This window comes from Anabrus simplex, chromosome 13 (genome assembly GCF_040414725.1).
Source record: "Anabrus simplex isolate iqAnaSimp1 chromosome 13, ASM4041472v1, whole genome shotgun sequence".
In the NCBI taxonomy this organism is placed as follows: domain Eukaryota; kingdom Metazoa; phylum Arthropoda; class Insecta; order Orthoptera; family Tettigoniidae; genus Anabrus; species Anabrus simplex.
The window spans coordinates 67,355,877-67,366,219 of NC_090277.1; the positions used below are offsets into that span (position 1 = coordinate 67,355,877).

General features: G+C 41.3%; 1 long non-coding RNA gene across 1 annotated transcript; it reads left to right on the forward strand.

Annotated features, from left to right (window-relative positions):
• Positions 1-5,147: 5,147 nt before the first annotated feature.
• On the forward strand, positions 5,148-10,128 carry LOC137502911 (uncharacterized). Its single transcript, XR_011018918.1, has 3 exons — positions 5,148-6,112; positions 6,285-6,434; positions 8,925-10,128. It is a non-coding gene; the product is annotated as an uncharacterized lncRNA (long non-coding RNA).
• Positions 10,129-10,343: the final 215 nt, after the last annotated feature.

The following is a 10,343-nucleotide window of genomic DNA, read 5'->3' on the forward strand; positions in this document are numbered from 1 at the left end:
ACAATTCCACACAGCAATGCCGAGTGTGGAAGATTGTTCAGCCAGGTAAAAAAGACGAGTACACAATTCCGATCATTTCTGAATGACGAAAATCTCAGTAAACTATTGGTGGTGAAATCAAGTATAAGTGGAAAGTGTTATGAGCAGCAGTATGACAGTGCATTGTTGAAGAGGGCAAAGTTAGCTGCCAGTTCAATGCTAGACAAGTAAACACAGCAGCCTCAATCACCTACATGTGTATATTCTTCACCATTTGGTAAGTTGTAGTCAGTTCTTGACCTATACTATTCGTATGTAACATTTAGACAGATGTGTCATAAATGGGAACTATTATTAGTTACGTTTTCTTGCAATCGTTTTTGTTTTCTTAGTTTAAGATTTTAAATGTAATGGTTAATTCGCATTGTAACTGTAGATAAGTATGCCTTTTATCTTGTCCTCTTTTTACCGAGACCGTGGTGCAATACACTTGATGAAATCAAAGAATTAAAAATACGAAGATTTTTTTATTTCTAAAAGTTGGCAGGTATGCCGATGTGTTGTTGTAGGTGTGATCTGTGGGTTTTGAAATGTCACAGAAGTGATTTGGATAAGGTATACAAGAAAAAAGCGACGTTACGCTTATCTGAACAGATCTTATAATTCTTATATCATTTCCAGGCCAGCGACTTTAAAAATCCTGACTATACAGCCAACGGTATGTTATATCATTACTCTAATTGTATGTAAATATTCCTCAAAGCATCACTATCGACAACATTTTCATACTTTTCTTTTATCCCTCTTCTCAGATTAAAGCCGGGATTTTATAGATTTTCTTTCTGTTAGTAGGCTTCATGTTAAAAGGAAAATTGTCCAGCTATTCAATGTTAATTCATTGCATCATATGTGTAAGGAATGTGCCGATATTTTTATTGACAAGTGTCTTAATGTGATGATACAATGTTCTTAAATGAGAAAGGACAATTCCAACCGTAAGAGTTCAGGCAGGAATCCTAAAGCTAAAAAAGTAATGCATAAATGCAGCGGCGGCTCGTGAAAAAATCGTCCTACGTGCTACAAAAAACGCTAAATACGCTGTTTTCAATCTGCAGTGCAAATAGGATCTTTGAAATATAGATCCTCACTAGGAACACTAGTTTAATTTCACTTGATATACACTGCAGTGGATAATTAATTGGATAAATCTCCGTATGAGCTTTAACACTAACACAGTGATAGAAAAACACGCACCAACAATATAATCGCGAGATCAAACACCGCACAAAGCAACTGAAAGTGCTGCCAACTGAATCATTGAGACCTCCTCTATTATAATTTACATTCTAATGCGGGATAACATTTAGGGTCAGTCCAAGATTCTTTGACTCACGTACGAATTCCTTATTTTTGACACAAAAGGAAGATGGATATTGGTTGGTTACCTTAATAACAACGTTATGTTTGCGATAGATTTTCCCCAGTTACGCTGTACATTTCAGCCCAAACGATGCTGCTCTCTAGTGGCAGAATCGCTTATCACGTCCAACATCAGGGTAGCAGGAAGCATCGAGCACTTCTACCCCCTTGCGGGAGGACAACTAACTATAGACGGGATCAGTGAAAGTTGATCCCGGTTGATGGTATACTCTACCGGCTACGGGGAGTGTTGCAAGCTTGGCTGCACCTGCGTATTGCTTCCTCCAGGCTACAGGCCAGAGCTCATTTCACATGAGCACGAGAGGAGTTCCTCGGGAGAACAGAGCTAGGTGTTCGACAGATCTCGTCCTGATTTTCACAAAACACAAATTCATACCGTACTCAAAACAAAGGAAAGGCACCAGGATAATTGTACTGATAATTAATTCCTTACAGTTCCAAGCTACGTGCTGGAGCCCGGTAGCACGTATTGACCGGCCGCCACTGATTGTCTACTGTATTTGATGCTAATATTAGTCGTTTTCGATTATTCTTGTACGTCATTCGAGATAGTAATTCGTATTTGTACGAAGTTTGGTTGAGAGCTATTCTGGAAGATATTGTACACACGTACACCTACAATTTAAGTAATTTTCTATTTCACACCTTTTACTTATAGGATTTGTATTACTTATTTCAAGTCTTTTTAAAAGTTTTCTTAATTGTGACGTTGATTGATTGTTTATGGATCCTTTTGTAAATTTTAAAATTGAAATGTTGTGTATAATTTTACGTTTTAGCTTGAAATTATTTTGTTTCGCCTTAAAGCATTTCCTTGAGGCAGCCCAGATTGTCTGGGAAGTGGTCGATCCTTTCAAACAATAATGAAAATAAGTTATAACGCAATGTATTTACGCGTCGCATTATAGATATAACGCACACAATTTCAGCTCTCACTGGGACTGTCACCAATCAGCCGAGCGACACCGAAAACTGTACACAACATTAATCTCGGTTATTTTGGATATTTTCTTTTTCACTCCTTCTCACCCCCTTGCCGATGCGGTTGAACTTGAATATTGACACTCCAGATGTCGTTTAAGGCCATATCAGCGATGCCAAAGCTATGGATTCTACTTTAACATTGGTCGTTTCCTAGTACTTTTATAACTCAACCCCTTTCCACTCTCGCACAGAGGGGTGCACACACATAAATCCATAAACTGTGCCATTTTAGACTTTTTTCATCCCTTATCACCCTCATGCCGATGGGAACTGAACTTTGACTTAAACGACATGCGGAGTGTCACTGTTCATCTTAGGGACCCTGAAACCTATGGTTTCGACACCATTTTCGATTATTTTTATACAGTATATGCCACCCCTTCCCGACCACAACCCGTATGGGTGGCTTACCCCATAGTGCTTTTTTCGAGACATTCATATGTGTAGCGGCCCCGTGGTGTAGGGGTAGCGTGCCTGCCTCTTACCCGGAGGCCCCAGGTTCAATTCCCGGCCAGGTCAGGGATTTTTACCTGGACCTGAGGGCTGGTTCGAGGTCCAATCAGCCTACGTGATTAGAATTGAGGAGCTATCTGACGGTGAGATAGCGGCCCCGGTCTAGAAAGCCAAGAACAACCGCCGAGAGCATTCGTCGTGCTGACCATACGACACCTCGTAATCTGCAGGCGTTCGGGCTGAGCAGCGGTCGCTTGGTAGGCCCAGGCCCTTCAAGGGTTGTAGTGCCATGGGGTGGGTGTATATGTGTAGCAGACTCTCTCCTTGGCCTAGCCTACATTTACTTCGAACACCAGGCCTGTATTCTACTGCAGAATCCTTGAGCTTACGTTGCCATGATAACTGCTGGTCATTTCTTCATCCAATTCCTCGAGTGGGGTAGTGTGATGCCAATATCTCCAAAACAGCTCCCCCTGTGTGTGGGGGCGGTACAGTAACACCCACGGTATCCCCTGCCTGTCGTACGAGGCGACTAAAAGAGGCCTCAGGGGCTCTGAAATTTGGAGTGTGGGTTGGCGACCACGGGGCCCTCAGCTGAGTCCTGGCATTGCTTCCACTTATTTGTGCCAGGCTCCTCACTTTCATCTATCCTATCCGACCTCCCTTGGTCAACACTTGTTCCTTTCAATCCCCGACGGTATTACGTATGGGAGTCTTTCATTTTCATGCCCTTCGTGGCCCTTGTCTCCTCTGGCCGATATCTTCATTTTTCGAAGTGTCGGACCCCTACCATTTTTTTTCTCTCTGATTACTGTTATATAGAGGATGGTTGCCCAGTTGTACTTCCTCTTAAAACTATAATCACCACCACCACCTCTCCAAAACAGCTGGTTTTAGGCTCTTAAAACATGGTTTTCTAGTTTTGAGTTTTGTTCTACGCGTCGTGAGACTTAAAATGAGCTTTGTCTGGTCCTTGTACGATTAATAGAATATTTCGCCTATATTAGCCTATGTTAATGTGCCAAAGGGCCTAAATCTACGGAATGGAGAGGGATGTTAAAATTTCTTGTAGATGGGGTTACTCAGTGTCCTAAAAGGTAAGTATACCAAATTTGGTTCAGATTGGTGGAACGGTATGGATTTGTATAAGGTACAGATACACAGACAGACGTTCTGATTTATAGGGTGTTTCAAAAAGATATACGTTTTACAAAGTATTATTTTGTCAAACCTATCGATCGCTGCGCCTCGGTTCGGCTATTGGAGAAACGAATATATAGTCTAGTTTATATTAATAGCCGCTAGATGTCAGTTGTCTTCTGATTTGCTTGGTAACCCTCATCTGTTTAAAATGGCTACTCCGCAGCAGAAATCATTTTGTGTTCTCGAGTTTGCGAAGTGCAATTCCGTGATTACAGTGCAAGGACGTTTCAGGTTGAGGTACCAAATTGATCCTCCGAATAGGTGGAACATTCGCAGATGGTATCGGCAGTTTGTAGATACAGGATGTGTATGTAAAGGGAAGGGTCCTGGCCGCCCTCGTGTTCCTGTATAAAATGTTGTACGAATTTAAACTGCTTTCCAACGTACAGTCCTTCAAAACCAACTCGTCGTGCCAGTCGGGAGTTACAACTGCCTACAACAACAATTTGGCGTGTTTTGAGACGTCGGTTGGTTATGAAGCCGTACAAGTTACAGCTATTACAAGCTCTGCGTTCTGATGACAAACGCAAACGTGTGGCATTTTGCAACGAGATTCTTGATGCTATTGACAATGATAACACTTTCGCACAACACATCGTGTTCAGGGATAAAGTGACTTTCCATGTTAGTGCTCAGGTGATCAAACACAATATTCGAATTTGGGACCTATAGAACCTACATGCAGTCATTGAATATGTACGAGATTCGCCCAAAGTCAATGTGTTTTGTGCGATATCCCGATCATTTGTTTACGGCCCAGTCTTCTTTGATGGAAACACAGTTAACGGTCAGCAGTATCTCGCTATGTTACAAAACTGGTTGTTTCCGAGGCAGCACGAAGACAACTTCAGTGAGGGGGTGCCCCGTCTTGTTGAAAAATGGAGTCGCCAAGTGCGTGAATATCTGAATGAAACTCTACCGAACCGTTGGATTGGTCGCCAAGGAGCTGGCGACTTAGCATTTCGCAGCTGGGCTCCACGATCACCGGATTTGACACCCTGTGACTTCTTCTTGTGGGGTTTCGTTAAAGACAACGTTTATGAACCACCATTCCCAAAGAGCCACCATTCCCAAAGAGCCTGGACGAGTTTAAGAACCACATCCGTACTGCCGTAACATCAGTGACGAAGGACAGGCTTGCCCGAGTATGGGAGGAATTTGAGTATCGATGTGATATTGTTCGCGGCGCTGGAGGACATATGAAACTTTACAGTTTTACACACACATTTACGAACCTCTCTACTTCAGATTACGGATGTTCAATATTCGTATGTCTTGCAGTTCAATAAATGCATGCATTCGAAATACGTATGTTCTTGAAACACCGTGTATGTAGATTTGCGGCATTTATTCATGTGTAATAAATGTGTTAAATTACTTTCTCAGTGATGTGTTGTGTCTACTCGTTTAGGGCAGTCTGTTCCTCCATCTGACTTCTTGCAAAATTGTATTTGTGCGCCTATGGAAATGAACTTTGTTATGTGCTTGCGATATGTTGTTACGTCGGCCGCAACAGACTGAGTGATGGGAAAGGGCAGGAATTGGGAAGGTAGGCCGTTACTTTCAGATACAGCCCCAGAATTTGCCACTTGTGTCTAGGGAATGTCGAAGTGCAGCCAATAATCGGCTATGCTCGGGACTACTCGAGGAATCTCGGCGTTTAGTACCGCCTACCTAGCGATTTCGCGCCATGTGTGTAGCAAGAAGAAGAAGAAGAAGCTTTGTTTTGTTTTGTGAAAGGTAACTTTACAAATCTATCTCGGTATTGCTTGTTTTGTGATAATTAACAAGTCTTTACGCCGAGTTTGCCGTATAATTCACGAACTGGGCTCCACACATTCACTTGCAGCTGTCCAGCAGTCGATATTCAGCAATCAAGCTCGTTTAAACACATCCATTTGACATGCAACATAGCAAGTAGAGAGTCTTCCAGTGCAGCTGAATCTACAGACAGTAATTTAATAATCCACGAGGCATCCACTACAGATCAATAACAACTTGCAATAATCCAAGATCTACAATGCCCTGGAGCAGCAAAGTCCTGTGAAACAGTGTAAGTAAATTCCAATATTGTAAAATATTAGTGTACACATCACATTAGGTTTAATATTTAGGTATCAACAAGTACTCTTATCTTGAATTAATTACATTCATCGAAAGTAGACAATGGTGTAAAAGTTGCACTCATAGGTTAGATTTTAATTTGTTGTTTTCTTTCGTTGTAGGTGTGATCAGTGGGTTATGAAATGTAGGAGAAGTGATTTGGATGACATTTACAAGAACGAAGGACCTACCTACTTAAATAGCTCATACAAGATATGTTGAGATCACTTCCAATCCACAGATTTTAGGAATCCTCAGCTCTTTAGTCAAGGGTAAGTTATGAATGAATGAATCAATCAGTCACTACTGATCTGCATTTAGGGCAGTCGCCCAAGTGGAAGATTCCCTATTCATTGTTTTCCTGGCCATTTCTTAAATTATTGCAAAGAAATTGGGAATTTATTGAACATCTCCCTTGTTAAGTTATTCCAATCCCTAACTCCCCTTCCTCTGAATGAATATTTGCCCCAATTTGTCCTCTTGAATTTCAGCTTTATCTTCATATTGTGATCTTTCGTACTTTTAAAGACACCACTCAAACTTATTCGTGTACTAATGTCATTCCACGCCATCTCTCCTCTGACAGTTCGGAACATAACTGAGATTCAGTATGGACCCAACATGATTTTAATCACTTGTAACATACTACTTAGTCTCCCAAGTTTTCCCAGCCCAAACTTTGCAACATTTTTGTAACACTACTCTTTTGTTGGAAATCACCCAGAACAAATCGAGCTGCTGCTTTTTTTTCAGTTCTTGAATCAAGTAATCCTGGTGAGGGTCCCATACACTGGATCCATACTCTAGTTTGGGCCTTACCAGAGACTTATATGCTCTCTCCTTTACATCCTTACTTCAACCCCTAAATACCCTCATATCTATGTGCAGAGATCTGTACCCTTTATTTACAATCATATTTATGTGATTACCCCAATGAAGATCTTTCCTTATATTAACACCTAGGTACTTACAATGATCCCCCAAAGGAACTTTCACCCCATCAACACAGTAACTAAAACTGAGAGGACTTTTCCTAATTATGAAATTCACAACATGACTTTTAACCCCGTTTATTATCATACCGTTGCCTGCTGTCCATCTCACAACATTATCAAGGTCATTTTGCAGTTGCTCACAATCTTGCAAGTTATTTATTACTCTGTACAGAATAACATCTGAAAAAAGCCTTATCTCCGATTCCACTTCTTTACACATATCATATATTATATATAAGAAAATATAAAGGTCCAGTAATACTGCCTTAAGGTATTCCCCTCTTTATTACAGGGTCAGATAAAGCTTCGCCTACTCTAATTCTCTGAGTTCTATTTTCTAGAAATTTAGCCACCCATTCAGTCACTCTTTTTTCTAGTCCAATTGCACTTATTTTTGCCAGTAGTCCCCATGATCTATCCTATCAACTGCCTTACATAGGTCAATTGCGATACAGTCCATTTGACCTCCAGAATCCAGGATATCTGCTATATCTTGTTGGAATTCTACAAGTTGAGCTTCAGTGGAATAACCTTTCCTAAACCCAAACTGCCTTCTATCGAACCATTTATTAATTTTGCAAACATGTCTAATATAACCAGAAAGAATGCTTTCCCAAAGCTTACATGCAATGCATGTCAAACTGACTGGCCTGTAATTTTCAGCTTTATGCTTCATGAAGTTAAATAGTTCTTGTGTATAAAACTTTTAACTTCCCTTTACTGCTTGAAATAGAGAAAATGAATATTACATGCATACATACATAGCTACAGACGGTTATGCCCTTCAGCATTCAGTCTGCATGCCTCTGTGAGTTAAATAATAATAATTATATAAATTACTTAGTATTTTATTGCAGTCAATGGTCATAAGATTAAATTACATTTCATAAATCCTTTAAGTTACACTAGAATAACATGAGCATAATTTGAACATGAATATTTTGCATATTACAGCATACTATATTTCAATACATTATTATATATAATAACTGCACCAAACAACATTTCACTACTCACAATGGCGAGTAAATATTAGTTGCAGCAGAAACATGTCTGCGATTCTTTTCTCTGAGGACAGATAAGAGTGTGATACCTATCACAAGCTCTACCACATGGAGCGCAGATACACTGAGGACTTGGCCCATGGTGACTGAATGCTGAAAACTGCTCTCACTTTGTCATTCCGACAAGATTTGGCTTTTTACTACCTTTACAGAGGGTTGTTCGTAGGCATTCCCTTCCTGCTTTTACTGCCACGTCACTGTATGCCACCCATTCTCTTTCTGTATCGTACACCTGTATCCTGGACTCCATTACTTCCATAGGTCCGAGGCTTGCTCAGTCGATTCTGTGAAGCAGGATGCTACCTTACTTATAGTCCTAGTGAGGACCTCTCCCCTGACGGGTCCTAGCCATCTGAGCACAAAGCAGGTCATGCCTCTGAAAATGTTAGGGTATCTCGAGTCTCAGGACCACATTATAGGCCACTCAGCCATTGCCCGTGGTTCTTGAACTAGGTGACACCAGTAACCCACACCATGAACCACAAAAGTTAATAATATAATAATACTTGTTGGGCTGTTACACAACTACTATGAAATTGAATGGTATTTCACAACAGTTCATCATATTCTTGTAATTTATATGCTGTATTATTATAGCCTACCAGTTTTGTATTTCATAGTACTATGGCATGGGGCTTATTCAAAAAGCAATGCGTGTAATTAATATGAATATTAACTTTGTTTCAATAAACGTTTTTTTTAGGCTGAAGCCCAATTCTGTGCCAACACAAAACCTTCCCAGCAGCAGCGTGAAGGGTGTTTTGGGATCAAGAAAAAGAGGGAGTCCACGCAAGAGGGAGGGAGAGAGAAGAAGAAGTGGAACATAATGGAACATCTCCACCAGTACTGCTCAGGTGCAGCCAACAGATAGACTTCCTAATGCAAGGTGTCCTAAAAGTGTTAATAACGAAGTTAAATTTAATATAATTAGGAAAAGGTTGTGTAAGGCTCCAAAAACTATCTGCAGAAAGAATGCACTTATCACCAAATTGAAGGGTGAGGTGTGTAGGTTAGAGAAAAGTAAAGTGGAAACAAAGTCTGACTTAATAAAGTACTTTGGTCATTCCAGCTCATACTCAAAGGATTTTTTAAAGGGTCAAGTGAAAAAACTTTGTTCATAAGAGCACAGGAAGGCGATTCACTGACAGCGATAAAACTGTTGCTCTTGCAATGTATTATTGTTCTTCTAAAGCATATCAGTTCACTTGTGTTTCGGGAGCGCAGCGTGTGGAACCACTCAGAACGTCTCCGCTCTCTTCGGTTGCACGAACTATACACTGCATACGTCAGTTGTCATGGTAGACATTCCAAGCGGCTCCACACTGCGCTCCCAAGACACATGTGAAGTCAGCAGCACTTATTCAATGGCCAGTAGCACGAGTGCAAACTGTTGTTTGTTCGTAATCTGTTTACCCTCCAGGGTCGGTTTCCCCTCGGCCTAAGAGAGGGATCCCACCTCTACCACCTCAAGGGCAATGTCCTGGAGCTTCTGGGTCTGGGGATACAACTGGGGAGGATGACCAGTACCTCGCCCAGGCGGCCTCACCTGCTATGCTGAACAGGGGCCTTGTGGGGGGGGGATGGGAAGTTTGGAAGGGATAGACAAGGAAGAGGGAAGGAAGCGGCCGTGGCCTTAAGTTAGGTACCATCCCGGCATTTGCCTGAAGGAGAAGTGGGAAACCACGGAAAACCACTTCGAGGATGGCTGAGGAGGGAATCGAACCCCCCCTCTACTCAGTTGACCTCCCGAGGCTGAGTGGACCCCGTTCCAGCCCTCGTACCACTTTTCAAATTTCGTGGCAGAGCCGGGAATCGAACCCGGGCCTCTGGGAGTGGCAGCTAATCACACTAACCACTACACCACAGAGGCGGACACAAACTGTTGTTACTTTTTAAAATTAGGTAATCATTTTAATAGTCACATATTCTCTTTTGATAATGTCATTTATATTTCAGTTATTCCTATGTTGGTCTTGTCATTCCCTAGACACCAGTGAGATAGTACATTCTGTTTCACATGACAATCTATTTCATGGGGTCACTTGGAAATTTGAAAAGCACTGTTGTTATTAACTTAAATAGGAAATCATATTATATATGCACATAATATACTGTAGACCAA